This window comes from Gymnogyps californianus, chromosome 3, assembly GCF_018139145.2.
Source record: "Gymnogyps californianus isolate 813 chromosome 3, ASM1813914v2, whole genome shotgun sequence".
Lineage (NCBI taxonomy): Eukaryota > Metazoa > Chordata > Aves > Accipitriformes > Cathartidae > Gymnogyps > Gymnogyps californianus.
Window position 1 is genome coordinate 19661550 of NC_059473.1, and position 26905 is coordinate 19688454.

Consider the following 26905-nt stretch of genomic DNA (forward strand, 5'->3'; position numbering starts at 1 on the left):
TGTTGGGTTTCCACAGTGGATAAACACATTGTATTTCAAACATTTTGCAGGTATGGGCATTTTTAGTTATACACTAAAGGGTAAGGGAAGTGCTGTCAGGCCAAAGGGAACTTCAAGGTCAGCTGGTTGTATGAGTTTGCCCTGCTGTTGTAGAATAACTTCTTCTTTCCCCGCTTGTACTAGTATTTAAGTTGTTCTTATGCAGTCAATGGAGAATTAGAGATCCTGCAAAAGGAAAGGATGGTGCTTCTCTGTTACAGTGTTCTGAGGACTGGGCACACTGCGCTTTGCCTCTGACTTTGGAAAGGGAGAAAACCTGCAAACTGAATACCAATGACATACTTACAGTAACCAGGGGTCCATCTCTTTGAAATACACCCCACTCCCGAGCTTGGATCCTTTCCAACGCAGTGTTCCTAAGTATCATTCAAGCATGTTAAGAGACATACAAAAATAGACCCAAACACAAATCAAATTAGAAGTGTTATTAACAAAGACAATAACGAGCCAAGCAGAACTACTGCTCACTAACAATCCCCTGGGGCAGGAGGAGCCCTGCAGTCTGCACTCCAGTACACCACTGTAAATCCAGCATTGCTCCACGTATTGTGACTGAAAGCAGAGTTTGGTTCAAGGAGTCCAGCTTTCTCCTAACAGAAAAGATCAGTTAATTCCATTCATGTGCAGGAGATTAGAGTTATTGGATCACAGATGTGACAGTGTCATTAACAAATCCATTGTATCAGCTGAAGTTGAGGCTCGGGAGCCCTGTTTCTTCAGAGAGACAAATGTACCTGTGTGCAGAGAAATGGTTTATTCATTAAGTACCATTTGTGGCCCATGTAGACTCTGTTCTGATGGGACAGATGTCAGACAGTCACATGAGGTTGGGTTCGACTTGGTGGGCTCTTGCTGATGCAAATGAGAGCTACGCTTATTGCCTACATACTACATGGGTATATTCTGGACACACAAGACTCCAGACTAGTTTTGTTACAGACTTCAGAGGGACATAAAAAAAAAAGCTGAAGTGGATTCTTTGTGCACAATCTGGTGGAAATCCTGCACTGATTCCAGTAGGAGCGATAGTAGCCTCATATTTATTAATTCATCTTCTGTTACATGAGTTGGTTGAAATAAAGGGAGATCTTATTCTTTCCATAAATGTCTGTTAGCCTAAGACTTTTAATGGCGGCATTTGCAGCTATGTCCTGCTATGTCTTGAGAGTTTGTGATGCTGCCAAGATCACCAAGGAATGCTTTGGACTCCAGCACAAATCTGTTCTTCTGGCTCCTGCCTTCTTTCCTGGCTTCAGTTAAAGCATCCATTCATCTTTACAGCCTGTGCACAACCAATTGCAGACATTTCTAGGAAGCGTGAGGATCTCATCACTGACTGTCCTCATGTTTTAATGCATATAGCTGTTTTCCTTTCTTCCCAGCTCATAGTGTTCGTGCAGTTGTTCTTCGTCCAAACAGCTTTGCACTGTTACACATCGACCCTGCGTGTCTGTGCCAGGCTCTGTAACATCCCCTGACCTCACCTGGTGTAAACTGTATAGCTCAGTGAGAGAAAACCCAAAGTAAGTAAATCTTCCCAATATAGAAACTGGGAAAAGATAGTTGGGAAAATCTGTCCCTATCGTAACAATGACAAGATAGGTGAGGAAAGAGGATAGGCATTAGAGAACATAGTAGACATACTGGGGTGGCCCAAAACAATTCTGCAAGCACAAACTTCCGCCCCTGTTCTGAGTCATGCACGATTGCCCTGAAAGTAGAGCGGATACCCCAGTCACAGTGGCTGCAACTCCCTGTGTAAGGAGCCCAAACAAAACAGCATCCGTTAAATATGCAATGATACTGAAAGGCACATGGTCCTTCTCTACTGTGTTTCACTTTTGAAGTCCAGTGCGAGCCACGAGGGCTTCTCCCACAGAAGCAGGTCAGACTTGTCGAGCACTGTCTTGTTATGGAAAATGCCTTCTAGCGGGAAGTTAAACGTCAGTTGTCTTGGAGTTTGAGAAGAGAGGTGACCTTAAGCTGGAGCAGCTAGCTCAGGGTTTGTACTTTAAGTTCTCTAGTCTCAGTCTTCCCACATTCCAGGTTTTCCAAGAAATGTGAGATATGAATGGAAATCTGGAGCTCAATCCCTTGATGATTGCATCCCAGCTTTAGGTTTGGGTCTGTCTCCAGTTCAGTTTCTTGTTGCTGTCTTAGACTAGTATGGTTTAGGCTTATTATCAGTCTGCATCTGTCTAAATGATTTGGCAGTGCCTCTAGCAAGATCTCTAAAGGTTCAGATTCATTCTAGACTTTACCTGTGACTGTTACAGGTTAACAAAGATATTAACCTGCAGTGAAACCCTCAATAGTGTCAGACAGCTGCATCATGTAAGATAAAGAAAGCAACCTGACTAGAATCAATTTCTACCCTGCTTGTCCACTAACGCCAACTGCTTGTGAAATGAAGTCCTTCGCTCTGAATCGTCTTTTGGTGGGAATGGACCTGAATGACAGAATTTAGAGGCAGATCTTAATTCACCTCCCAACATCCCCCAAAATCTGTAGGGAAGAAAAAGAGTGACTTGGTTTGGTCCTTGCTCTATTAATTTCATACTATCTGTATTGTTTCTCATTTCTGTCATTGAAACAAACGTCCTTATGGAAAACTGCTAGTGTCACATGTGGTGATCTTGTGGCACTGGCCATTTGCTTGGCTGCTGATTATTTTTTAAGTCTTGAATGTCTCTATCCCCGTTTGAGCTTACGGAGATTAACTGTTGAAAAGTTCCTTTTTCTTCTTTCTCTTAATGTAACCTCATTTCCCCTTTCATGGCCCCTTTCTCTGTGAAACTTTCAACCTTGCAACATAGCATAGACCACTTTGTTATTCATCTAGCGTTCCTGCACACTTCCATCATGTTCTTTGATTTAAGCAGTCTTCTCCTCTCCAGCACGAACTAATTATTGATCACAGGCATTATATGATGCTCCCGGGCATTCACTTTTTGTAAGTGTGGGCAGGACGAAGTTTCTAGGAGTTAACTCTTGTGACATTTAGTATCCTGGATTATTCAGTCCTCTTATACCATGGTTCAGTAGATCGGTTACTGTGCTTGGAAATGCCCAAGGCTTGCTGTTTTAAACCGTTTGTGTTTTCCAGGCCCATTCCTACACCTCACAAATAAAGTCTCCTTTTTGTCCCTCTTTCCCACTGGTCACAATCTGCTTGCCCAACCAGTCCCAATGTCTCCACATGATGATCCATTTTTCTCTTTCTGCCTTGTCTCATAGCTTCCAATACCAGCCTTACTCAAACACTGCCAGGTTCTTTCTCTCTGCCAAGATGAGACCCTGTTCCTTCTCCCCTTCAAAAACTTTTATCCTCCTCACAGTGTGGTAGTTTGCAAAAGGAGGACACAGAACAGACAAGCACAATTTTGTAATTTCTTTTGCCATATTCTGGTCCATTTACAGCAGTCTAGAACTGCCACAAGTCCAGTCCATCGCATTTAAGGTGCTTCACCCAAAACAATCCAGTTTACCTAACATAGCCATGCAAGTTCCCTGTTGCAGTCAGTGGAGAGGCAGATCCTCAGATCTCCCAGGAATGATCAAGTCTGCTTAGTTGAGCATCTATTTCTCTGGTTAAGACTGGGAGGAACCAATAGGAAATATTAGGTATCTTCATCCTTTCTGGCATCCTTTTTGCTTCTCCCTTTTTGGAGGACAAACATTTAATGGTTTAGTACATTTCACACAAAGTAGAACCGAGTATCTGTGTGTTCGATTTCCTGGGTGAGTATATTCTGCTAGAGACTCTTATTTCAAAGCTGAATACTGTTACCACCATGTACGATCAAATTTGTCATGCCGTGATTGTGGCTTCTCTGAGGGACCTAGGCAGAGTTCAGAAGCCTAAAATAAACCACAGCAGACCTGCAGGTGGGAGAGAGATACCAGTCTCCATAGAGGAGCACTAATGAGCAGCAACAGGCAACTAAAATTATGTAATAAGGAAATATCCTATCTGGGTAGTGAAGCACCTCTAAATTTAGGTGCCTGAAAGATTAAGCAATCCTGAAAGGTAAGTGTGACTGGGTTACTGCACACATCTTAGTGGGTTTAGGGTATCTGAGTTACAACTTAAAGCAATGCTTGGACAGACCAGATTCCCTTCTTTGTACACTTGGATTGACACACTCAAGGTCATCATTGTTGGACATGTTTTCTAGTATGAGTGTGAGATGAAACAGGAGCCTTTCAGGTACAGACTTTCTCTCAGATTATGTCTGAGGGAGTCAAATTATGATCTGTGACTTTAGAACAAAATCAGTCTATCAGGTAAACTACTGCAAAGCCGTCATGCTCTGCCTTAAATGAAATTACTCCTCAGATCAAACTTCTTGCCATTTATATAATACTTTTTATTTCTCAATAAAAGCTGGTTCAGACAGGATTAAATGTTATGTATTGTAAGACAGCCTTTTCAGAAAGCTGTGAAATAGAAAAACATATGCTGCTCCCCTTTCTTGAGATTTTCTTGAATCGTGATGCTGACAGAAGCTGATTTGCTAGCATACATAAATTTTGATCCTGGAGAAAGGTACCCATCTATTTGACAGCTGTGCAGAATGAAATCGTCTATTTACCAACACAAGAACAGTGGAAATGTGTGCTTTTCTCATACTGTTCTACCCCTTATCTGGAGGGACCAATTTTAAAAATTAGTTAGAAGTGCAAAAGTATGAGCTATTCAGTCCTTGTTTCTCTGCCACAGTTGCCTATACCTTTGTAGTCTCAGTTGGATGGAAATCAGCAGCTACTGTGACATAGGTTGCATCTGAACAGGTGTAAGCCATAAGCACTGCTGGTTAGCTCAGGGATTTCCAGTGGGATGGGGAGTTTTATGCATGGAGTATAAGAAGTTTTATATTCTCTTAAACATGGCTGCCTGGGCTCTGGTCCATGTTGAAGGCTTTTGTCCAGCGCTTTGTGGGACAGCAGTAGGTCTCTGGTCTGTTCCAAGGCATAGATATCCTCACCAGCAGTTTAACAGTTTCAGCCAGACTTGCTGAGAACAGATGAAGGGTTTTGCCTGAGGAACGCTTTCTCGAGATCACTGATGGGCTGTGAAATGTAAGGATCTCGGGGGGTGGGGGTGGGGGTCCAGTGTTTGCAGGCGGGGGGGGACTCAGGTTTCCAGCAGGGATGGGACTCAGTGAGCAGTCATCCTGTGAGCTACAGGGGAATCTCTCTTTGGTGTGTAAAAAACCTATGTCCTCTGCTGCCTGTCACTAGAGACTGGCCTGTTCATAAATGCTTCAGCAGATCTTTTGTTATGTTCAAGAGGAAGAAGTTTTATCTATACGCTGTCAAGTACTTACTGCGACATGAACTTTCTCTGATGCTGCCAAGTCTTTCCCTCTCTTATGAGCAAGTAGGGGACTTAATTTTTCTGAGACCGTGCTCGCTCATTTTGTAAATACTAGATTGACATGCAACAGAGTGCTACAAATTGTAGCAACATTCCATGGCTATTAGGAATTAAAATAGGAGAAAAATGGTATTTTTAAGCTTGTTCAGCAAAAGAAGAAATTGCAAAGCTTCACTTGGAGCATAATGCACCCAATTAATGTTGGCAAGAGTTGGGAATGTAAAAGTGAAGATTGTCATAATTAATAAGGCAATAATGACAGAAGCTGCATCTCAGGCAATGGGAGCTGATACTAGCGGTATGCAGAGGGGCTGAATGTCCTGTTGTAAGTGGACTCAACGAAGGACGTGTGGGGAGGGAGGCTGGTTCCTCATTTGTTTTAGCAATTCATCTAACTGTAAAAGACTTCTTGTGCTATCAATGCACTATCAGTCTAAACCACTGCTTGCTAAGATATATTTGTTTTCTTCCTGAGATCCATCTACCTCTTTCCTATCTCTCCTTCTGGAGCTGGAATATTACTTTAAATTATTTCTTGGCATAGAAAAACACCTGCTTAAATTGCTTTTAATCTAGAATAGGATTAATGTTGCATTTGCTGATCTCCTTGTCAGTTATTCTCGCCCACAGGAAGGGTATACCTGGTACGTTAATTTAGACAGATGAGTCAAGTGCAATGGGGACTAGGCAGGAAGTATTCTCTAAGCCCTGAAAGGGGTGTTTACAGTGGAGATTATTACATTTCTGAATTTCCCAGGCAAAGAGGGGTAGCAGGTAGATAGATTCTGGATAAAGGACTATGGTGAGCTCAGGGAAAGAAAACAGCATAGCTGCTTTTGGTTTTCAAAGGCTGAGGGAGAGAGGGCAGCCTGCAGTTTTCCACCCTTGAATAAAACTGCCTAATTTAATCTGAACTTTTTTTTTCAGCAAGATTCTAGTTGTCGGTGGTTGTGTCCATCCCAAAGTGATTTCCTGTGCTAAAGGAGGCCTAGGGGTCTACACTGAGGAAACATGCACTGGGCTCTGTGTCACGAATAGCTGGCAAAAATCTCACTCCAGCATACGATTCTCCAGGGCTCTATAGGAATGCTGGCTGAGCCAGCTGGAATACTTATTAGTCTCGTGGTTGTAGGGAACTGCCCAGTCATGTCACCAGAGACTGGGAGATTCAACCCCGTGATCTCACCCTAAGCATCCTAGTGCTTTATCTGCAAAACCAGTACACATCCGAAGTTTCTGTTCTGTCTTATGAAACCCTTACTCTAGTTACTTGAGAACCTTTTGCCCCTGTGTGCTAACTTGTTGAACAGACTTCTATATTAGATTTTACTGCATTTAAAAGAGCATTTCTAATGTCCAATTAAACTGGAAAATCCATGCTCAACAGATTTGTTAAGTATGATTCTCCATCTAGTCATTATCATTAATGAAGTCATAACTTCCTGAGTGGTTCTTGTGTGTCCTTAATTAGCGCCTCCGTTCTGTATCCACCCCCTCAGTGTGGAAGTCAAGCTGTGGGTTTCTTCCTGGTTCTTGGATCCCTCATAAACCTCAATATGCACTAGCACCTCTCCAGCCCACCAGGTCCTTTTCTCCTGTGGTCTCTCTGGCTGTTTTTTAACGCTCTTGTCCCGGAGACAGTGTCCACATCCCTCTTACTCGAGTACCAACAGAAAGTGCTGTGGACAGCAGTGTTCCCCAAAGGTACACTCAAAGCCATTTGAGATGGATGCCTTGTACGTAAAGGATTAAAATGGCTGCAACTGTGTGAAGTTTTTCCCCATGAGAAGCTGGATCCTCCTGAGTTTTACCTTCCTGTGGCACATTCAGGGTGGCCTTTTACTGAGGCTGGGCAGGGCTTATTTCACTCAGTTGCCCATATGAAACTGGCACAGTGAAGCATGATGGACCTCACTCCTTTGATTCATACGCTGCTGTATTTTTTTTTTAGTTAATTGCTTGATTTTTCTGAGACAGATCCCATCTGGCCCTGATGTTTTGTCAGCCTTGTGACATTCTAAAAAATTTTCTAACTATTTTTGGCATGAACTCAACTTCTGACAGTATTTCTGCTTTCTTCCCTAGAAAATGTATGGCTGTTCTCGGCATCTTCTCCACATTCCCCATTCCTTATAAACATTGCGCAGCAAATTTGTTTTATCAGTGTCTGCTGCTTCTGTATATAATTTACCCTTCTACCCTTCTGAGAAGCTGTCCCCTCAAACATGCCATGTTCTCCAGCTATCTATAATTCTTCGTCAGAGGAAGCATTTGTGCAATAGTTCTGTTGTTCTCCACTTGCTGCTTTGCTCATCAGCTTCCCGTGCCCTTCTGATGTCTTTGTCTCTCATTATAGGTTTCTACTCGCCTCAGGTAGTCTGCCTGGGATTTTAATCCCAAATTGCCTTCTAGCACATGGAAGGGGAATACTTGCGATTGTAACCTTTGCAGTAGGCTGCAGATGCCACGTAATATTCCAGCTGAAACACAATGGAGTTAGTCCTTTATCCTTCCAAGACAGATGGATCTAATCCTAAAAATCCTTAAAATCACTTTCGAATGATCTAAGAGTAGGAAACAGGCCTTCATGGGAAGGTCAACAGAAGATTTGATCACTTTATATAGATATTTACACAAAAAGATGCAATCTGAGTGTGAGTAAGGCTTTTCCGACTTATTGACAAAGGCACAACTAGATGGCTAGTGTGCCATCTAGTTGTGCCTGTCTTAGGGTGACCTATTTGATGTCTGTCTGTCTTGCTTATGAACGGAAAGTTAAACTTGCCAAGACAGAACAGAAATTCCAGGTTCCAACTAGCAGGTCCCAAATCTCTTTGCTCCCTTTTGTTAATCAGCAAAATTCTCAAGGGTACTTCTGAAGTTGTTTGCTGCTGTACCCCAGGCTCCACTCGTTCTCTAAAATGAATTCATAGTCCTGGAGCTCTTTGCTGGCCAGTTCCTAACCTTTAATCTTTTTTGAGATAGTCTTCTCTCTGTCTCCATAATCTATTGTCCACATGCCTTCTGTTCAGCAGGAAAGCTTTCCAACCTAGCTATTTCTGTGCACATACAAAGGTATCACGACATTACCCACTCACATATTGCATGATCCTGGTATGATGGTCGAACTCTCTCCATGCATATTCATCACTGACCCCAATTTAATGGAGAACTAAAAATCTAGCAAGTTGCAGGCTGTGTGCCTGAAAGATATAGGCAGCAAACAGGCTTCACAGTTGTGAGCTATTATGATTCTGCAAAAGTCTGTCACTACTGTCAGGGACAGAAGCGATTTGATAACTGTCAGCCTAGCAACATGACAATACTTCAGGAGAGTTTTAAAAATTTCCCCCATATTTTCCCATGTCAATAGATTTGTTATCATTTGGAGCTTGCTATCCTTTCTATAGGCATGAGAAAGACTTCTGGCAGAAATATTGTCAGAGTGAACTCCCCTGCTTTCTGAACAGAAAGGGTAAGCCATCTGAACACTGAAATAAAATCATAATTATTTAGATTTGGAGAGACTTCCTGCAGTAGAGCAGGAATCCATCCAGTCCAGTACTCTGCCAGTTGTTGGGACCTCTAATGGCCCACTTTTAGCTTGGCTTTCCAAGGACACTTTTGTGAACCTCACTCTGGGTCTAAATGTGCCTTCTAGTCTGTGGCAAGATCTCCTACCTGCTCTGGCCTTAGTGGTGTCTCACAAAAGAGTAGTTTGCATCTGCTATCAATGCTAATTCCCTAATGACATGCTGTCTACTATAGTGCTTTTTGTATTTCAGAACTTTCTTGGTAGTGCAGGTCAGGGGGAGAAAACATCCCATAACAATGCTACGGATCTGTTGATACCAAGGTTGCATCAACGGTATCTCAGTAGGAATGGAGAGTGGCAATAGGAGGAATATTGGGATCCGTAGGGGAAATTGTGTGGGCAGGGTCTCTCTCCCTCTCTTCGCTTAGTCTCTTAGCAACAGCAGGCCCAATGGGTATGGCACTGCTTGCTGGGTGTGTGCAGTCCCCTTTGTCAGATGAAGAAGAGCAGAAAAGGTTTAGCACAGAGGAGATGGGGAAATGAGGGGAGGAAGAGTCAGTAAGAGCATGGACCATATCACACTGGGAGAGAAATGACGAAAGATGGCTTACTTGATACACAACCATCAACGAATAGGTTATTCTTTTAGTAGCAATGGGATGCCAGTGAGAAATAAGTGTCTCAGGCTTTCAGAAAGAAATGCATGTGTGCAAGCTTGGGCATCATTTGTATCCCTTCTGGTTAATGATCCCCACCGGGGCTTTCGACATGGGTAGATATTAATCAATATCTGAGCCAGGCAGCTCACCTGCTGTCTTTACCTGACCCCGGAAACATTGCCTGGCTCACCTGTGCCTTGTCTGCAGAACAGTAGTGTAAGCCCTGACTAAGACCTCCTCTTCACGCTATCCTGTTGCTATATCACGGTGCGGTGGAAGACCATTCCTGCAAGACCAGAGGCAGATGCTGAGCTTTGGTGCATCAGCCACTCAGATGCCTAAGCCCTAAGTCTTTCCTCTTCATTACAACCTCTTGCTCAGTTAGTTTCTAAGGGTCTCTCCCCATATATTTCTTGGGCCTGGAAAGTTTAGTACACAACAAGGTACCTGGAAGCTGTGTGTTGCAGCCAAGTATGTGATCCTCTGTGCTAACTACATCCGCTGTAGCAGTGACTTTGGTAATGCCAATATGTATGTTAGAACACAGACTGAATCACGCATGTTAAGTCACTTCCCGCATTATTGCTTTTCTGAAATATGGTTTATGTTTGCTATCTAGCAGGTAGACTGTGTTTTTTCCTTCATGTAAATAGCTTTTTTTGTATATAAAATACATAAGTCTCAATTGTAATGGGAAAGAAGAGGAGAAAGGAGAGGTGAAGAAAGGATGGGACACAAGTTAAAATGTTCTGCTTAACTTTCATCCTCCTACTGAAAAAATATCAGTGCGTTCTTTTCTCTGGAACTGTGCCATTTGCTTCTTTGTACCTGGAGAGGCATTGTGTTAAAGCCATTGTGAAACATTATAAGTGGTAATGGCATGGAAGCAGCATAACTGTGTAGCTTCCAAAGAGCCTCTTTTTCATAGCCGCCAGGTCGATGCTGAATTGAAGTGCCTTCAGAATGGAAGTATTATTTCTTCCTTACCTTCATAACTTTCCTTTTCTTCTAATGCTACATTAGCACATAAAACAGAGAAAAGAAAAAGATTCTCATTTTTATTTTAAACCTTGTCTTTGCGGCTGGTAATGCCGTTGGGAATGATGTATTCCATAAGTCAAAACTAGATCTTGAAATCAGAGCTGTAGTTCTAGACTGGCTGTCTCGGCACTGGCTGGTACAGTTGGGCCTCAGCTTCTCTGCAAACACAGACCCTAAATTCTCTTCCAAAACTAATCCAGATCTAGCTCTGAGCACTTCGACGTACCTCACATCACAAATTTCCTGTTCAACATGTTGACATTTACTTAGAACTGCAGAAGGTGTATCTGCCTCCACTCCCCTTCCAAAATACGCCTGAAATAGATACTTTTAAGATGATTGGTATTATATTGTAAGGGAAAATTCTTCATTGCTTGCAGCAAGGGTGACAGCAGATGATCTGATACACTGTGTCCCATATCTGATTTCTCTTGGGAGGGAGTATTATATAGGTACAGCATATCTGCAGCTACCACTGATTCTAGATGTAACTGAGGGCACACTGAATTGTGAAGATGCCTGATTATTGTACACCTCTAACTTAGACTGTCCCTAGCAAATGAACTGTTAACTTCATGGTGTGTTCCTACATATATTGGCCTGCATAACAGCTACAGGTGATAAGTTCTCTGTAGTTCTCCTTACAGTGTAAGCCACTGTAATATCTGTTCAGTTGCTGCCATGTCTGACTGTGCTGTGAATCAAGACAGTGAGAGCTAGCCAACACAGAGCTGGTGCCACTAGCCCATCAGGCAGTAAAAGGAGAAATTAAGGAAAATGAATGTACTGAAAAGGAGAGAAAGGATCTATGTGTATGAACCTTCAGAAGAAAAGCTTTGGGGGATATCTCTTAATCTCAGTTAGCATTAGTGGTACTTACCTGCGGTAAGAAACTGAGGTGTCAAAGGAGGTACTGGAAAAAGCTGGTAAAAGTGAAGGAAGTAAAAACTGTATTTGTGAAAAAATTCTGAAAGCATGAAGTCAATTGGCAGACCTACTAGGACTTTATACACTCCTTTATTAAAATAAGTAACGAGTTTTAAAAAGCAGCCAGTTTGATCCCCGTACTGAAAGGTGCTAGGTGTGATCCTGAGGGCCCTACACCAGGCTGGCTTTTCCTCCAGAAAGCAGGAAAATTGGTTTCAATGCTAACTAAAAATAACTCTGTAAGAAGCCAAAAAGAAAATAAGATCGAGAAAAATTGACAGGTCTCTTAAAAAGAGATTCATGTCCTGTATTTTTATATAAATTGATACTACTTCAAACTACATTAGCAAAAAATTTGACTCCATAGTCCTGACATTTGTTTTTTAAGCTTGAAAAATTGAGGGCTTAATCTGAAAAACATTGAGTAGGAGGAGTATGGAAGCTCACCATGACTTTTGGAGCATGGCTGTGCCGTAATGCTCACTTTGAAATCCCTGAGTATGTATTACAGCCGAGAATTGGACCCACAGATTCATCCCCTTCCTGAGAAACATGTTCTGTCTCTCACATCACCCAAGCAAGAGAAAATCTACAAATAGCGCTGAGCTGACAGTTCTACCGGTAGTGCCAGAGACAAGACAGAATCCAGCTCATTCCTCCGTGCTTGCTGTTTCATTAGTAAAGATAAGATTTACAAAAACAGTAGAACAGATAAACTGAGTAAGAATCCCTTCTATAAACTCAGATTTCTGACTTGCTTTTTAAGGTGTTCCCAGCAAACTGTTTCCAAAGAGTTCAGACGAGATGCTTGTCAAAACATCCCATGTTTATTGTGTTGCTCAGGTGGTGTTGAGAAGGTAAGGCCAGTGTTTTCCACAGCATTGTCAAGAGCAAAGAGGAATTACAGCATCATAACTGAGTCTCTCAGCGAGGTTGATCTAAGAGAGTATGAAAACTGACTTGCAGCTGATACTTGTATCGAGATGGAAAATAGCCTTTCACTTATATTCAACACATATAAGGTCCAGTTCTGGAATGCATACTCTGCCAGAAATACCTGGACAGTGAAAAGGAGATTCACTGTAAGGAACACAAAGGTGTCCTTGTTGCAGACTTCTGTATATTGACCCACTCCTGACTCTGAGCAAAGCTCCATCGTTGCCAGGGGTTTGTTTTTCGCATTTGAATGGTCTGAAACAATTCAAGGCTTTTGCCCGGTGTCGTGCTAAATTAGGTCAGAGATTGAATCAGAACTCTGGATCATGATTATGCATGCCTAAAAGCTGAATCCAAATATGAAGTTTCCATCCAGGAACCAACTCTAGGACAGTTTAATCTAATGTCACAAAGTGAACTTCACAGTGCAACAGTTCAAGGGCATATTTCTTCAACAGCACAGCAAATGCTCTTCACCTTGGCCTTGCGTCCAGCTTAGAAATACCTTGGGAGCCAACAGATCTCATCTAACGTGACTCAGAAATGTGAGCAGTTCTTTGCACATCAGGTATCATCTCTTCGTATACATCAGTGCACAAGCTATGCTGTCACTGCCATGTTCCTGAGTTTTATTTGCTGCTGTAGTCTTACTCTTCTTTAAAAGGAGATTTTAAAAGTTTTGCCTTTTCTAAATGACCAACACAAGCATTTGAATTTCATTCTCTTTCAAATTCAACACTACCACTTGACCCTTTAAAGTACAGACACTGAAGCAGTGTTTAATCTAAATGGCATTTCTAAGCAAACACCCACAGAGTTATTAGGCATTTGCTCAACACAGTACATCCAACTTACATTAAAAGGACCAAGCTGAGACCCATCTGCTTTTTAAACATTATTTGGCTTAGTCCCCAAAACCAAGAGCAATAATAACATTTTTTAAAAATAGTGGTTTGTGATTGTCTGTTAAGAGATTTTACAAGATAATTTCTCTCTCTAGCAGTACTTGGCATGACCCAAAACTGTTCCTAACGTGACTGCGTCACTAGCAGAATGCATTTTTACAAGAACTTTAAAGTACAGTTAGCAGTAATGCGGAGGGGATTATGTTGGCTTCTGCAGAATCAGGTTTGCCCTCCTAAGGGAAGGGGAATCTCTGCTCAGAACTTCATCTGGGTAGACTTGGGAAACAACATAGCTTTCTGCGGGGGGGGGGGGGGGGGACGGACGGACCTTACGCACAAGCTGAATAAAACTTAAAAAATGGACAGTGTTTTTAAAGCAAAGAAGAACTTGAACAGCTTCAAAATTAAAACAGCCTTGTGACATTTTCATGTTATCCAAAATGATTTTGAAAATATCTGTGACAATGGTCCATTTTTAACGTTATCAGCTGGAGTTTCATTTTAAAAATGGTCACTGTTAGCTTTAATTTTGGAGTAGAAAAAAAAAAGCTTTTATGAAAAGTATTTTTACAAAAGCCCCCTAAAACCCCAACCCTGTTTAAAGCTTTATGTTTTGGTTTTCACCTAGAAAGCAATGAACTCTACTGAACAGTCCTGAGGAGAATGGTCAAGGAGTATATGTGTTTAGGTGAAAAGAGTAGAGCTGAATTCAAGTAATTTAGTACCCATTTCTTTGTTAAGGAAAACAAAACTGCACTACCACAAAACAGTACATTTTACTTGTACAATGAAATGCTATCCCCTTTGGAGCTAATGATGATTTTGCTTTTACTGCAGTGAATCCAGTATTTCAGCTATCTTCTTTATTAGAGGTGACAGCCCTGTGACAGGGATGTACAACAACTTTTCAGCAGCAAAAGAAAGGTCTGTTAATTCGGACTAAATATATTTTTCTTTAATATCTTTCCATTTTGGATGAACCTTCAAAACTAATTCAAATTCAGCCAACATAGGAAAGATCGGCCCATGTCACTGAAATGTGTCCAAGTTATAAGACATCAAAAGTAAAGGAGACATCTTAATTGCAGGCCATGCAACCAGTTCTACTTAAAGGATCTATATACACAAAGACACACAAATTGTCATTTATCCCTCAGAGAAGGTATTCTCTGAGCAATCCCAGCACACAGCTCCAACAGCTTACTCAGCCAGTTGATCTAAGGCCAAGGGACCAGCAGCTATTGAATCATTTACTGCAAGAAATGTGATTCAGTGTGCAATTTCAGCTGAAAGGACAGAGAAACTGGTGCATTGGATGGAGCTGAGCCCCAACCCCAAGATTTTGACACTCAATCACTGCTGTAAATTTCAAATCAAACTTCCTTCCCTCCATGTCCTCAGTGTAAACACAGGACGATCCATTTGTTCTCACTGACACACAGCCACCAGTGCAGGTTCAGTCACTCACAGCCTTTGTGTTTGCTTGTATCAAGTGTGCTTGTACTTAAGTTTTAGTACTTAACTTATAACAAAGTTGTCCCACCTGCTTATGAAATGAATGAACCCAGAGAGGGGAGGGAGGGAATATTTTAATTATTCCTTAAGATGGACATTCTGCTGTTTACCTTGTATTGTTCTGTGCTATGAACCGTCACCCTTCCAAGCGGGTAATTTTTAGTCTCTTCTGGACTTGGGTAGTTGTCCTTGTCAGGTACCTGCCATTAGTTATTTTCTTTCAAAGGAACAATGAGGATGTAATTTTGGATGTTTTGCCTCAAAAAAAGTAATTTAAAAATCCACAAAACTCTTTCAAAAGATGCCATAAAGGTTAAAACTAACAATCTTCAACTGGCAGCTTTTAATTATACAGGACTGTTCTACAAAAAAAGTCTACCAATAATGTTCAACAGATTGTTTACTGAGGGCTTCAGGAATCCTAGACCATGAAAATCAACCTTCATTTCCTTACTAATGACAACAAAATTTTGTTGACATCAATGAGTAGGCCAAATTAATCACTCAGAGTCATGCTATTGGCTTTTTGTGCCCTGTCACATCATTTCTCTGCTTGGCCTGTTCCTTGAGACAATTTACTCTTACTTGTCCTTTCAAATCAGTATTCCCATTTCACACCACTGTCAGACAGGTTAACATAGCAAACACATTTCCATTTGGGTGCTATAAGGCTTTTCACTCAAAGATTAAAATGTGCTCTAGGAATATTAATTAATTAAATCTGAAAGCACCCAGATGAAGTCAGTGAGTAGCGCATAGAGATCATTTCACTCTGGACACCTGTTTGATTATAGCAATACTATGTAATGCTTCAGGATAGACAGTAGAGAAATGGTGAGTTCAATTCAAGCCACATGGGAATTGCATTGCAAACATCACATTTATTAAAGGAACACCACTCGACAGATAGATTAGACAGCAGTCAGTGAGGCTATTTCCCTATCAGGTACTGTGTGCAACCACAATGGTAAACATGCATGTTTGTGGTTTGATACCCTCATGGAGCGCTCAGAGGAAGACAAGCTATCTGTGTTCCCAATAAGCCTGTATAATCCAAGGAAAGCAGCCATTCCAGGCTGCTCTCCAAACTCTTCACAGAGAGGTTGGTAGGAATTGCTCTTCGAGTGACTCCTCATTGCAATACCAGTTATACCTTTTCTTGTGGTTTTAATCTGAAAAACTAGAAGAAAATTAGAAAATTTAGAAGCAATAGCTGATCAAGGAGCTAGTAAATAGCATGCTTCTGAGTATTTTTGCTTTTAATGAGTATTGTTGTTTTCATTACAAAAACGGAAGTACGTATCAGGAATTTTAAGGATTGAGATAATGGAGATTTTTGTCAGCAGTAAATTAAAAAGTTCTACTGCTTTTTGTTACTGCTAGTTTGTCATACTTTACACAGGAACATCAGAAAGGCCATACTTGCTCAGAGTAAAGGTCCGTCTGGCTCAGCATCCTGTTCCTGGGCAGTGGCCAAGAAAGGATGCCTAGGGGTGAATATAAGAACAAGGAAAATCAATAGTGATTCTTCCTCAGAATACGTCTCCAGCCTTCAGTTACCAGTGACTCAGGAACTTCCAGTCTTACTGTCTCAGTGCATTTTCTAAGACTAACAGAGTCCTATTTGGTATTCGAGGGGAAGAAAAAGGTATTTGGCATGCAAGGGTGGCTTTGTAGATTCTGAGATGTGTCTGTTGTTCATGATGCCCATGGAGTGCTCAAAGGAGAAAAGCTGTTTGGATTCGCCAGCTAGTCTGTGTAGCTCAAGGACAGCAGCGGTTCCCATCCGTTCTCCATCTTGTCACTTCCCACAGTTTACAAGTATCTCTTCCTGGTCAAATACGAGCTGCCCCTCTGTTCAGATGCAGGATACATTGCCAACTTTCTCCCATTCTTCCCTCACCACCTCTTGGCTGTCCTCTGTTTCTTATTCTCTCATCAGGCAAAGATGGATGATTTCTCCTTTGCTGCACACACCTCCAGGCCAGCTGTAATGTGTGACAAGGGAGCACAAGGCTAGCTGCCTTCACAGTATTTCCAGCAAGAACAGGAGCAGGTCCCCCAGGAGCCTCCGCACAGGACTGCTGATCTCCCCAAGGCTGGAAGACCAAAGCTGGGAATCTCAACTGCCTGTAAAATTAGTCCAGGGAAAAGTATCTGTGTGTTTATGAGTAAACCTCCCAGTACAGTTTTCCTGTAAAGCCCTTGACTGCATAAGGTCTACGCAGGAGGTCCGAGCCAGCTTGATTCAGGTCACTACATCCAGCAAGATTAGAGGCAATCAAAACCTTGTAGTGCAGGTGAGAAAAGCAAATGCCCAATCAAATATCAAGTAACTCATCCGGAAGGCATATCCTGTTGTGTATTTTAAAATTAACAGCCATTTTTCTGTTTCCATAGAAACACTGAGGCGATTTAACAACAATTTGCTGTACAGTTGGCAGACTGGTGAAGCTCTGAATGCAGACCCCTAAAAGAACTAGACTTGCAGGTGCAATGTTGTTTGTCTTTTTAAAGTGAAATTGAAAAGTTGGTACAGCTTACCGATAGAGCAAAGGAACACGTAACTGGAGTGGGAGAATGCATCCAGCAGAAAAATTCTCAGCTGTGGTGTTAATAGGTCGTTAGAATGGGAATAATTTATTACCGAGCTTTCCATGTTAGTGCCTTGTCATGGGCATAATTAAAGGGGTGTAATGCATATCAGTGGGGGCCCTAGAACAATCTGCTATGTGGCTCATGTTTGATCCAAATTACTACAATGCTCTTTGTTGTATCAGCAGGACACGGGCATATAGGCAATTTGAAGTTGCCACTCCAAGGAGGGACTTACAGATGTATGTGTGCAAAAGCAATGTGAAGGCAGTCCCTGTGTTAAATCTTGCCTTCTCCATACAGCTGACTGCACACAGGTGCGTACACCCCTGATCGATACAAATGCTATCGATAGACATCTGCTAAGAACTGGACTGAGATCCTCCAGCCTTTTCATATCAGTTGCTGAACAGATGGTGAGCCATCATCGTTATTTCATATTCCAGACTCATGGAGAGGGGCTGTGAGCTGGCAATGTCTTTTTCTCAGCTTGGGACCAACAGATCTTTAAAAGTCACAACATTATTATTATTCTGTTCATCTCTAGGGAACTACTAAGATTGGGGCGCCTCGTACTAAGTACATACACAGGATAGAGGCTAGTAAGAATTCCTTGTTCCAAACAGCTTAAGTGTGGACCTAATTTTGGCACAAACCTGTGAGCTATACCTAAACAATCCTGACTTCCTTTGTGCCAGTCCCAATGCCCCGTTTTGCTGAAAGGGGCATCGTTTGGATGTGATCAGGTGGATGGAAAGTTACTGTCCCTGCTCCCAGCTTCTTCTAGCAGTAACTGTTCATCATACACTCCTAATTTCTGTAGTGACCTGCTGAAAGTGACTTACCTGTACTTACTTTATGTCATGTTGGAACAGAGTATATGTGTGAATGCAGCTGATCACTGTGTTTGTTGCAGTGCAATGGGGATCTCTGGTTCAGGCACGGTAACTTTTTAAGCTGCTTTAGTGTGATATCAAGTATTCATCTGATGACACCATTCATGTCAGGTGAGTACAAAAGGCGATAAAAAAAATCTTGGTGAACAATTTATAGTGCCAAAGCTGAGCTGAGAAGCTAAACCACAACCATCGTCTCTGTTAGACAGCAAGCTAACAGAAGCTGCAACAAACCATTCTTATATAACGAAGCAATTATGTTTTCTCAGTCTCACAAGTTTTTGAAAACACAGCTTTCTCAGGCTTTCCACTGATAACACTTTGAGGCTCTTCAGGGAAAGTATGATAAATAAGCAGTCACTATTGCAGGCGTGTTTTTGATCAACAATTTTTCCTGCGGAAATATCTTACATTTTATATCTGTGCTGATACACTCTCACACTTGAAATAGGTCAAGTAGCTGTCACTGAGGAAAGATCCCCGATAGAATCAGAAACAAACCAAAAAAAAGCCATTGTATCTATGGGGGGAAGCAAGATGCCTGGGTTAACTTTCATGGTTAGAAAGATAACTAAGTAATGAAGCTGTCATAGAGTTTCTCCAAACCATTTTTTACCCTAATCTTCCTGAAATATTAAATTACAAGAGCTGCAGTAGCAGGCTCCCTAGACAAAACTGTGCCATACATACAAATTAAAAATAAATTATAAATGGCTCTGTACAGGAAAAAATGTAATTCTTCCCATCAAAGCATTGAATGGACTGAGGAGAACGTGTCTCTTATGGCTTACAGAGACACTTAAGAAGAGAAGGCTACCATTTGTCTTTCTAAAGCAATAACAAGTAATATTTGTGGCCAAATTATGCATTACTCTTTCCAAAGCAAAAAAGGGAACTAGGACTCTTTAAACTAGTAAAGTGGAGAAATAAAGATGATCCTTAAATCTGGATTCCCAGTACAAATGGGTGTTGCGTGGGGGGTTTTGAGATCCAGACATGAAATTGCACATGTTGAAATTTGGCAGCTCAAGCCCACCTCTGTGATTATAGCAGGGTCCCAAGGACTCGGCTTACTCTCAGAATGCACTGGGCCTTCAAACCCAGGAAATGCCAGGAGCATGTGCAGAGTGCCCAAGCACCGCAGGCATCAGCACCCATTTAGGTATGCAAGTGTGTATTTCTGAGAGCCCATTCTCCTGATCTTAATGCACTTGGGGGAGGAGAAGGTGCTCAGAGTGTTACGTGAGTAGTGCTTAGCTGTGTCCAAAACTCAAAATCCTTTGGGGCGAAATTCAGAGGTATATCAAGCACCTGCAGCTCCACATTCTCTAGAAACTGCAGGAGTCTGCTGGATGATCAGCATTGGGTTCTCTCGTAACAACAATTATTCACAAGTGTCTGGGAGAAATAAAACCTGTAGCAGTTTGTCATTGTTCCAGGCAGACAAAAGGACAAAAATACTGAATCCAAATGAAATTGCTGGCAGGATTTCCTAAGATAAAGTACAGCTTGCTACCTGTGCAAAATACCTATATACATAGTTTTGTTCTTGTGGTGTAAGAATTCTGAGTTCTTTAATGACCACAGATAGTAAGGACCCCCTCTGAACATATTACCATATCATGAATGGTAATAACTGTAGTAACTATAGTAACTATAATAACTTATCAAGAAAGTACCCCAAACACCTAGCTGAACTCCTGCTATAGAAATGACTCAGGGGTAAGAGGGATGATTCAGAAGGTGAAATATTGCTTCATGTAGCACGTGGGTGTTCTTCTAAGGTTTCCATCCAAGGATCAACCTTGTTTAGTTTATGAGATCTGACAAGATCACAGCCCTCACTAGTAGACTGTAATACAAAGCACTGCACTAATTAATGGATGTCAAACCTGCCACCTCAGATAAAATACACTAGTAATATTCAAATTTCTTATTGAGCCCTCAGCCTTTTCAGTGGGTACAATTTAAATAGGCAAAGGGAGAATAAATCCAGGTTACATAGTGAAAATGCTGCTGAAAATAGCCTAGGAAAAATAATGTTAGTAACTAGCAATGTTAGTACTATGTAAAAGTCTATTAAAATAATCAGACTTATACATATATCACACCTAGTCTCAAAGCACCTCATACACATTAGTTAAGCTAAATAACCAACATTCCTGTGATACAGAAGTGTAGCATCTATTTCTCTGTTTTAAAGAGCTACGTCAGACTTCCAAGGAAGAGATCATACATTTAGAAAGCAGCAGAGGAGAGGCTGTGACCCTGGAGTCTTGGTGACCTTTGTGCATCTGGAAAAGGTTAGGACTCCTTTATTACTCCTATTCCCCAAGTGGGGAAAACAGATAGAAAAGTCCCTAGCAGAGCAGCTCCGCAGGAAGACTCAGGCTGCACACAAGCAGTTGAACTGTGGCTCTTACACACCCCAGCCACATCCCATGACCACCACAGAGGCTGTGCAGACACAGACATTGCTGGGAAATTCTCCTTCCCTGAGAAGAGAAGGAGCCAGACAGCTCTGGGATCCTGTTTGCACATTGCTGCAGACTCCAGCTACTTGCCCATTACAGCATCACCTTGCAGTGTAACCCCGTGGTAGGCTACAGTTGTTCCCTGCCTGTGAACACGTCCCTGAAATAAGTGACGTATCTCTGGTGGCTGGATGAGAAGTCTGGCAGGTAGATGGGGTAGGTTGGCTGCTCCTGCCAAAGAGCTTTCTGTAGAGCTGCTGCATTATTTCTTTCAGACACTAGAATCTGGCCGTCATCATATTAGGGAATATCCATGCACAAGTAGCCTCTTAATCTTACCAAAAAAAAAAAAGGTTGTCATCAGGTACAAGAGCGTAATTTCATTATTAGGGCTGTGCAAATAAGGCACTTGGGGAGATGGACTTAAAAGAACATTGTTAAAGACCTGTACAAGCAGCTGGCTTTTTCAGCTGGGAAGGTGCTTGGAGTCACCTGAGCCCAATTCCTGGCTAAGGTATTTGAATAGGGCCCTCGCTGAGAGGGAAGGGTGGGAACATGTGAGTGGCACTTCAGGGTGCAGTTTCTCATCAGACATTGCTTTAACAGCTGCCAGCTAGGGAAGGGGGTGGTCTTCTTCCCCCAGCCCCTATGTGGTCCTGTGGCTTTCCTTATACCAGCTCTGGCATTTATCTGGCCACAGAGAAATTAAACTCAGGTAGCAAAGCTGGCAGAGACCCCAGCTCCACGGGGTCTTTTCACTGGCTCAGCTTTGTGATCTGGTTTACAGTGGCAACAGGCAAGTGGTAGAGCAGAGCTGGGGAAGGGCTGGGAAAGGAATGGAGCAGGTTCACCTCTGAGCTGTGGCCAGTTGTGAGATAGGCTGTGATTTCAGGTCCCAGCTGTGCTAAGTCCCCTTGGGACTTTTTTTTTTAATTTATTTTGCATTTGAAATTTTTTTTCTTAATTTCTTTCTCTAATCAAAAATACTTTATTTGACTCAAATTTGCAAACACTTTGCTGTAACAGAAGCGATTGTTAGGTCCTGTGAATAACTACTACCTTACCTGTAAAGGTCTTTTAATTCCCTTAGCAACCCTCTGGTTAAAGAGAGCTGTGCTGGAAAAATGCTCTGGAAATCCATTTTCAGGAGATTAAAGTCTTTGATGGAAACATATAGCTCTTAAATGAATGTCCTTTTGTTACGCTGAGATTGCCTACAGAAATGCTAGCAGAAAGTCTTCAACTACCACTGTGTTTGTAGGGTAGGAACAATTTAATTGCAATAATAAGAAGGTGATTCTCAAAGAATAAATAATCTCTGCAGCAAGCTATGCCTTAAGTGTAGATCATTGTTGCAGTGATATCTCCAAACAATTATTTATCACAGGAGAAGTCAGTTAGCATGGGCTATGGAGCTCAGTGACCCAGCAGCTGGAACATGCTGGGAATAGTTTTCTTGTTATATTTCCTACCCTGACCTTTTCCTGGGGGTAGGGGAGAAATGGTGCTGTGGAAACTGAGATTATTTGTGTGTGGTTACCACAAGCAAAATAGCCTTTCCTGAATGAGCTGGGTAATTCTTGAGGGAAGGGGAGAGCTTAATTAAATAACTATCATGCATGACTGGGAATGGGACTTGGGTTATCTTGCTGATAGACCGACAGCTTGAAGCAGCAGTCACCGCAGCTTTTTGTCTTCTGAGACCTATGGGGTGCTTTGGCAAAGTGAGTCTGAGCCTCTTGAATCAGCATAATGACAAGCTGGGAAAAGAAAAAGGAGCCCTCACAGCATATAAGTACAGAAATATTCACCCACCTCATAGGTGCTCTGTGGGCAAGTGAAATGAGGCATTCATTTACTTTTTTTTTTTTTTTAATTTTTAATGTAACTAAAATAAAAAATGGAAACTGCACTTGAATGCAATTGTAACATATATCTCCAGAGGGAGTTATTAACTTCTGGAAAATATAAGTGAAAGCTGTACAAATCAGGAAAGATTTCAGTATGTAGTTTGGTGTAGCTATATAGTTGGTTTCTTATTAAGGCAAATCTTGCCTTCTACATAAGCCTACCATTTTTTTTCTTGTATACTGTGGAAAATAGTTCTGATATGAATTATATCATTAATAAGTTGACTGCTCAGTTTAAGATTACTAGTTTAACTGGCAATTCTTGCTTTCTTTTCCACAAATTGAATAAGTAGTCCTCTTGAGGAAAATCATGGAGGGAGTAAAGAATGGTAAAGAATTTTTTTTTTTTTTTTAAATTGTATGACTATTCTTCTAGTATGATTCTTGATCTCCAGGTGGTTTGTCAGCTCTCTGTTTGAACTTTGGAGGGGGCAGAGTTGATGGGACATGGTGATCCAAGGGTAATTCTGTTCCATTTTGATTGATCATGGAATTTAGGTATTTGTCCTGGGTCTGGATTCACTTGGATGAGTTAATTTAAAATGTATTGTATCTGTGCAAACACATACCAAGAATTTCATTTTCTAGAACACCGATAAGTGAATGGAGAATGAATGAAGCCAAACTAATTCACATCTTCATTCAAGCAAATACCCAGGTAATATATTTGAGCAAATGACTTAACACTAAACTAAGCATATATCTAGGGACTAATAATCATAGATTCTCCTCTTAGTCTGCCAAGTGCATATAGCATTATATATACTCTGAGTAACCAACAGGGACTTGTATTACATGTACTGAAATAAAATAGAGTTGCAATCATGCTGCTTCCATCAGCTGCTGCAGCTGCAGCTTATTTACATAAAGGGAGGAAATGTTTTGCAGCTATTTCCTTTCCTACTGGCACCAAGAGGACCACCTCTTTCTAAAACACTGAAATAGATCAGCCAGCTCAAATGAACTGAAGCAGGCCTGAAACTCTGTCTTTGGATTTACATCTGACCGTGACCTCGGGCCTGTCTTGATTAAGCAAGCCAGTGTAAATTCATTGACTTACGCTGACTTGGACAGGAGCAGGTTGAGCACTGAACTATTGCAGAAGAATGCAGAATGGATCTTGATGTTTTCTTTCTTTACAGTGATGAGCGGATTTTTTTTGTAGTTCTGAGTACTACTTTGCCATGAGTTTAACCTGGTGGGGATCAGACAGCAAAATGCAAAGAGAGGGCTAACCAGGCATTCACAAGCACACTTGCCTCGCCTTTGGGAGACCAGTGTTCAAGTCCCTGCTCTGCCACTGATTCACTGTGTCACCCTGAGCCAGGCTGCTTGGGCCCATAGCCACAGAAGTACTTAGCCTGTTGTCTCCTGCTGACTCAAGAGTGATGGGCAGAGCCTGCTAGGGTCACTGAGATGCTGATGGGGGCTGGGGTGGGAGAGACCAGCTCTGGCCACAGGAACTGGAGCTTCTTAAGGCAACATGTTGCAAAGCCTGCCTCTCCAGCCCCACTTCTGCAAATGCCAGCCTTGGTGGCAGGGTTGGCAGCAGGGACCACGGGTACCTCCCTCACCAGCTTTTGGCCCCATGCAGCAGGGCACCAGTGCCGTGAGGGTGTGCTAGGGCTGCCAGGCCAAATGCAGTCACTGGCACTGACCCCATCATAGGGGCAGGATCTCCCTGCAGAGGGACGGGGCACACAGCTCAGCTGCTGCAGTGCAGAGCCCCTTGACTCCCTGCACTGTGGTTCCTTGGGGGCCCTTGGAATGGGGACAGCAACACTGTCTGCCCTCACAGAGAAGTTGTGAGGATAAGGGAATTAAAGGTCACAAGAGTGCAGAGACTAAGTTAATCGGTGACAGACAATTGCCTGAGACAGATATCAAAATATAACTTCCCTTTCTCTCATCTCCCCTAATTACACAAAGCATTTGAAAGGCCTTTATTATTCTCTGTATTACACTGGAACATAATCTATGATGTTTATCAGTAGAAAGTGACAGAAAATCCACCACAGCAACAGGCTGCTGAAGGAAAGATTGATTTGGGGTTTTTTTATTGTGTTAGGGTTTCCATTATTTTGCAAGAAATACAAAGGCTTTTTCACCTTCATTCCTGCTGATTTCCTTCTGTGTTGAATTCAATGCTTCTCTACTCAGATATTAGTTTGTTAGATATACTTCAGCTAAACAGAAGGCCAGAAACATCTCAGGTTAATTTACTGCCTTAAAGATATTCATCCTCATGAACCATGATGCTGATACACATGCTAAAGCAAAGATGGAGTCTGCCACTGTGCAGCAGGGACTTCTGCCTCCCCAGTCTTTTGGAAGGTAAGACATCTAAAACTCCAACTCAAATGTTAAGAAAATCAGGAAGTGAATGATTACCCCCCAACAAAAAGATGAACCTACAGACCCTGTAAATAAAGATGTGCAGTCAGACAGCTGCTTCACACATGCACAGTACAACTGTAGGATCATAACTAAGCCTCTGTCTGCTTGGGGGTTAGCTGAAAAAAGCCTTCAGCATAATAGCTACCATTATTTTTAAACACTTATTTTGTGATAGCGCTCCGAAGTCAAGCAGGTCAAGCCCTATTGTCTGAGGCACTGCACAAATATGCTGCAGAGAGCTGACAGTCGGAGAGGTGAGACTTTTACGGTAGCTAAGACAGAGAGGCAGATCAGAGAGAGACAGCAATGTAACAGCAGCAGTAATTAATGTCGTGGCTGTATTCAAAGTGATGCTCTCTGCTCTTTCACTCCATAAGAAACGCTGGAGCTGAGTGAAGTCTCACATGGCTGGCCTCTTCTTCCTCAGGCTCCTCTTGTGTGGTTGGTTATTTTCTATGCATCTCATTTAGAGGAGTTTATGCCCACAGCATAATCCAACCCCCTTATTCAGATACCTTACTTCATTGTCCGAACCATAAATTGACCCAGAGGTAGGCATTTGACATGGAAATCTTAAATCTGCTCCATGGAAAATTTTTCCAAGTTGGAGGCCACTGAACATATGGCCTTACAAAGGGGAAATAGTCAGGACACATCATTATAAACCGTGCTCATTTCCTCAGCAATAAGACACTGTGTGCACAGTGCCTTCTAGTCTTTTTTCATTATTCTTCTCCTGCATGTGTTACTGATTGTTTCATTTTTCCACATGCATTGCCAGAGACAATTTTTCTGTTACACTTAAAAGAGGAAAAAAAAAAAATGTCAGAAGCAAAGCTTGTGCTTTCTTTTTCTCATACTTTGTAAAGACCCTATTTCTAATAAAACAAGATGTTCTGCACTGATAAGTCTTCCACTTGCAGCATTTGGCTAAGCTCTCTTACTGTTAGCTGGGGTACTTGTTCTATTGCCATTTGACTTGGCCAGCTGTTAGTATTGCCTCTCAATCACACTGGTTTAATCTTCAGTCTCATTTCATTTTGTGATTATTTCTTGCTGCTCTGTGCTCTTGTTTTGATAATTCAAAAGGAAGTATTCCATCAAGTGTCAAAGTATGACCAAATGCTGTTTTAGTGTGTTTTATTTGGGGTTTTTTTGCGATTCAAACTTCATTCTCTTTCTCTTTTGCAAGATCACAGGTCAAGATATGCAATGGCCCAGATTCATTCCCATTTAATTCACTAGGAGTGTGCCTGCTAACTGAATGTGGGTCTTTCTTTACCTATTGCATTTCCTCCTGCCTTTTTTTTCCCATGCACACCCTTCCATCCTCTCAATTTCTCTGCATCTCTATTCACTTCTGATTGATTTCTCTTTTTTATGGCCACTCCTGGTATAGCTCCTGTGACCCAACAGCAGTTACAGGATTTGGGCCCAAAGAAGCCTAGATGAAAGCACTTCACCTGACGCAGCTGTATGTTGTCGCACCTGCATCAGTGGTGTGAGAGGGCACTAAAAACACTAAACGGAATCCAGACTGAAAGGCCTGCCAGTTTTGTGATTCTCAAAGCTCAGCTGCCTGGGAAGATTTTAGTAGTTGCTGTCAAGTTCTCAGAAAGACTCGGGTCGGCTGAGCACCTAAAATTCAGCGCAGAAACTATTAGTGCAGCCCTTT

At 41.9% G+C, this 26905-nt stretch overlaps 1 protein-coding gene and 1 long non-coding RNA gene across 2 annotated transcripts in view; one reads left to right on the forward strand and one right to left on the reverse strand.

Moving 5' to 3' along the window:
* The first annotated feature begins 16927 nt into the window (after positions 1 to 16927).
* On the forward strand, positions 16928 to 19211 carry LOC127015065 (uncharacterized). The gene is made up of 3 exons (XR_007766268.1): positions 16928 to 17258; positions 17359 to 17449; positions 17742 to 19211. It is a non-coding gene; the product is annotated as an uncharacterized LOC127015065 (long non-coding RNA).
* Positions 19212 to 20136: 925 nt separating this feature from the next.
* EPHX1 (epoxide hydrolase 1) overlaps positions 20137 to 26905 on the reverse strand; it is a 330376-nt gene continuing 323607 nt past the window's right edge. Inside the window, exon 10 of the transcript XR_007766311.1 lies at positions 20137 to 20146. The gene's annotated coding sequence lies outside the window, so the exon portion shown is untranslated. The remainder of the gene's footprint in view (positions 20147 to 26905) is intronic.